The sequence below is a fragment of the Leiobunum rupestre genome, chromosome 11 (genome assembly GCF_980474605.1).
Source record: "Leiobunum rupestre chromosome 11, qqLeiRupe1.1.hap1, whole genome shotgun sequence".
Taxonomy (NCBI): domain Eukaryota; kingdom Metazoa; phylum Arthropoda; class Arachnida; order Opiliones; family Sclerosomatidae; genus Leiobunum; species Leiobunum rupestre.
Genome location: NC_143394.1, coordinates 29,433,722 through 29,438,894, shown reverse-complemented (window position 1 = coordinate 29,438,894; position 5,173 = coordinate 29,433,722).

Sequence of the window (5,173 nt, the reverse complement as noted above, 5' to 3'; positions counted from 1 at the left end):
GTAATTCGGAAACCAATAGGTGTTTCTATAAAATAAATCAATTAAAAAATTCAATGTATAATTTTTTTTTCCCGCGTCACGAGCTTAAGCTTTTTAGTGCTTTATTTACACGCGCGTTTCGCACGTCGACTTCAAATACCAAAATCTTTATCGACTCGAGCGCGCGCTCTCTATCTTCAATAACTTTAGCTAGTGACGTAGAAAAAAACATTTACATGTGACCTAACGTATTTTATAGAAACACCTATTGACGGCTTTTAAAATTCATTTTGCACGTGAAAATACCTCTACATGTTATGGTCAAAAAAGCACGCAAAGAAGGCAAGACATGTACCTGTAGTGTCGCGCGCTAAAACGTCATTTCAAAATCCGTCAATTTAATCACATAGAAATCTCATAGGTAACTAGAATGCTGCCGTGTTAATGGACCAAACGCCGTGGCAGACGATAGCCAGATCTCAGCCAATCAGAGCTCAAAGAGTGGTTCTGCCAAGAATTTAATATCACCAGAGAGAATGACGTCTCCTAGCTCCCGCGATAGTTACGCCAACTTACGCGGCTTGGCGGAACCACTTTACGCCCCATAGAAATCTCATAGGTAACTAGAATGCTGCCGCCTACGGCTGAGCTGTGCGCCAGTTCGCCTTGAACCTTCAGCCAATGAGAGGCCGTAGAGTGGTTCCGCAAAGGAGGATAATAATCCTCTTTGGATCCGCTACTATAGCGGGAGATAGGTGACGTCATTCTCTCTGGTGACATTAAATTCTTGGCAGAACCACTCTTTGAGCTCTGATTGGCTGAGATCTGGCTATCGTCTGCCACGGCGTTTGGCCCATTTGCCAGTTACACGCATAGGTATAGGAAACGTATATAAAGGTCTAGATAAAATATTTCAAAGGGAGTGAATATGGAGGTGACAGCTAGCAGAAACGCGTAATTTCTGCAGGCTATCCTTATAAGACGCTATCTATCGGTAAGAAAGCTCGTGCTATCGTCGCGAAAACCATTGTCTCCTGCTTAAAAATTATACTAAAAGTCACCAACAGATGGTGTCTAAAGAATACAGCCTGCGGAAAGGTCAAGCACTTAGTACTAAAATGCTAAGAGAGCTCGCGCTCTTGGTCACGTGCCTTCATCAGTGTCTGCTTGGTGTCAATTCCGTATTTTATGTTAGGTTAAGGGCCCGTTGCAAAAGTCTGCTTGGCTAGAATGTTACGTCATAATTCTAGCCAAAATAGGCGTGTTTAGCCGATTGGCGATTCTAGCTGAGAAACGCGTTGCAAAAGTATAATTTTCAACTCGGCTAGCGATAAATATTTCTAGCCGATTGGCGACTGGTCTAACCCACTCGCCAATCGGTTAGAACGGGGAAAATGGCGAAATATTTATCAATACTTTATTTAGGCGGGTTTTTTAATCGCGAAAACGAAGCTAGAGTACCTGTTTTAAGACGTAGAAGAGTGCAACATATACGCCAAAATCCATTGGAATTGGATGAAAAAGAGTTTTTAGAGTATTACCGACTACCAAAAAGAAGGGTTGTATACTATTAGACCGAATCCCGTTTGACCGAATCCCGTTTGACCGAATCCCATTGAACCGAAAAGAATTTTCGTTTATAGCCCAACATGGCGGGATTCAGTTGAATGGGAAATTTAAATCTGGTTCGTTTTCACTTCGGGTAGGTTAGTTCAGGTTGGGTTAGGTTAGGTTAGGTTGGGTTGGGTTGGGTTAGGTTAGGTTAGGTTAGTTCAGGTTGGGTTGGGTTGGGTTGGGTTGGGTTAGGTTAGGTTAGGTTAGGTTGGGTTGGGTTGGGTTAGGTTAGGTTAGGTTAGGTTAGTTCAGGTTGGGTTGGGTTGGGTTAGGTTAGGTTAGATTAGGTTGGGTTGGGTTAGGTTAGGTTAGGTTAGGTTAGTTCAGGTTGGGTTGGGTTGGGTTAGGTTAGGTTAGATTAGGTTCGGTTGGGTTAGGTTAGATATGGTAGGCAACTATTTCACGTCGAGTCTTATCAAGGTTATTTTCCAAAATTAAACCCGGAAAATATCAAATTTCAAGGGAAAAAGGTCTAAAAATACACGTCGGTACGAAATAATAAATATTTAAGACATAGTTTAGTCCAAATTAGATATACTATCGTCACGTAACCTACGATATATAAATATGTATCACTAACGGTATATTGAATGAAAACCGCGCAAAACGCGGTTTTCGGTCGATTGGAATTCGATTGAATGGTACATTCGGACGAATGGGATTTCGGTACAATGGTCTACAATAAAAAAGAAGTTATGGAATGAACTACGACTTGATCTTGAAGCAAGTGGCGGCTCTGGTCTAACTGGTTTTTCTGAAGGTAGATGTCGCCAGCATAGAAATTAAAACAAGTTGAGTAAGAATCAAAGTTTGCTCGGGAAGGTGTGTCTTATAAGGAGCATATTTTACGATTGGTTGAAAATGATGTCATTTTACAAAGACTTAATAAGTTTTAACTAACATACTATTTCTAAGGCAAATGCCCTACAAGCTACAGTCCATCATTTTATAACGTATTTGTGTATTCGTGATGAGGCTGTAGACCTATGCTGTAGACGCTTTTAACAGTGTAACTGTCATTTTGTACTCGGTTCAGTCTTACGCCTAAGCCTGTATCTAAAACCATTATTTATCGATCAGTATAAAGTAGTGTTTATAGCTTTCGACTGTGAAATATGGAGAAAAGTAAGACTGTTTTACAATTATGATTGCTTTATTATTTTAATAGTAATTAATTTCGATTTAGATGCCAAACATAAAATTACCTGCAATGAAGAATCATTTAGGCTCTTTCAGTTGGAAAGAAAGAAGAGAGGTATGGCCATTGATCCATTCATTGACCTTCTTATCCGTAAATTGTAAGTGGGAATGAATCCTTGATTTTGGCTCCTTACAATTTACTCATTATTTTGATTATTTTTATTAGAAATGAGCCTCAAAACAGTGCAACTGCGAGTATTGCGCCACCAATTTCAACACGCCATTCTGTGTACGTTCAAGCTGTACCAGTCACAGTTGATTTATCAATTCAAACAGAGAGTCGGAAGGAGTCTGCGACAACACAGACACCAATTAAGTATGCAACAGATGGAGCAGCCAAAAGGTGCTTTAAAATTGAAGTCCCGCCATCTGTTGCACGAAGACGAAGGACGATGGCGCCACCGTCATTCGTTGACGGACGAGTTTCTTATGATTTTAGAACGCGAAAGATCCACGTGCGAGAGAAGACGTTTTTCTTTTTGAAGGTTTTTCGAAGAGCTAGTGACCGGTTAATGCTGAAGATTGATTGGGCTAGTGAAAGTAACGGAGCAAGTAAAATGGAGTTCCTTGTAAGAGTTTTTCTTCCTTATCTTTAATTATAATTTCAAGCCAGTGTATTCCTATTGTTATTGTATTATTTTATTTCAAATTACCAACGGTAATTAAAACATTGTTTTATGCTAAACAAATTGGTGTTTAATTCCTTCTACGGAAACCGATAGGCTGATTCCCAGTCGAGCATATTGTAACGACGGTGCTCGCCTTGAAATAGATAAAATTAAAAGCAATTGGGAGCCCCGTCTGTTATACTGGTGCCGTGACCAGGATTGTCCTTGTAGTTTACAAGAATCTTGGTGGTTACTGAAGTACGAAGGTGCTTCGATTGTGGTTAATTAATCGGATCGGTTTCTGTGGGGAGGAACGCCGTAGGCGAGTTAGGCCTACTTTTCGGGCATCATGGCTGAATTTAACCCTCAGATTTTCGCCGCCATGATGGCACAGGCATTCGCCGCCGCGCGACCACCCCCCCCGCCCTCCTAAAGAATTAACGTTTAGTGGGAAACCCCATGAAAATTTAAGAGAATTTTTAACAGCCGTCGATGATTTTCGTCGTGTTTATAATGTTGACGATAATACCATTCTTAACTATATGCCCTTAATGTTAAAAGGGGGCGCACTCGCGTGGTACCGACAAATTATTTACCCAGTACATGATCAAACCACGCTCGCCGATTTTATTTACTCTATCCGTGCGCATTATATGCCTGCCGAGACGGAACGTAAACGATTGAATGACTTACGCCAAGCTAGTCAAAAGGACGGAGAACCCGTAACAGATTTTATTACGCATGTTTTTCAATTAAATAACGGGTTGATGAATCCTGAACCCGATAATGAACTTGTCGCTATAATACGGCAAAACGTTAAACCAGAAATGCGAGCCCACCTCCTTGCATTTCCTACAAATAATCTCGCTGCCCTTCGAACCCGCTGCGAATCGTTAGAACAAACCTTTAAGGACATAAAAACCCAATCGCGCACGAATAAATCGGCGAATCCGAATCAGTCGCAAGAAAGCTCTTTTGACTTTCCGCGTTCGCATAATAATTCTCGCTATTCCTCAACGAATTTTAGTTCAGGAACTCGTGGTCACGATTATAGACCCGAATTAAATACTAATAGACTTAATCGACAAGGGTTCTCATCCATTAGACCTAATAATAATAATTTTAGGCCTAATCTCCCAAGAGAGAGCCGTAATAATCCACAACGCAACGTAAACATTGCAAATGCATTCCGAGTAACGACTCAAGGACCGCGTTCCCAAGTACGAAATAAATGTTATAATTGTCAAGGAATCGGACATTTTTCAAGGGATTGCCCTTCACCTCGTTCGGGAAACGAAGGAACGGGCCCTGCCGCGGGAACAACAGGGTCCAGACAGAATACAAATACCGAAGGTTCCCAAAGTCATTAGGAACCTTGCAACGAAAAGGCAAACCACCCGTAGCGATTAATGTCCGTTTCCCTCATGGAGTTTTTGCGGTTCGGTTGGACTCTGGAGCAGATGTCTCGTTCATGAGTCTAACCCAATTTAGAAAACTTCATGGGCAGGACGACCGAGATTCTAATTTGCAACCAACTGACGAAATTGAATGTATAGTATTGGGCGACGGTCGCTACACTTTTACGAAGGGGTCCGAATTAATTGCTTTTGAAATTAATGGCGTGACATTTGAACAAGAGTTTCACATTGTTCCGACACTGTTATGTGATTTTATTTTGGGTCAAGATTTTATGCGACATACGTCCACTGTCCTTAACTTCGGAGATAAGACTTGTCAATTAGGTAATTTAATTGTTCCTTTTGTAAAAGAAG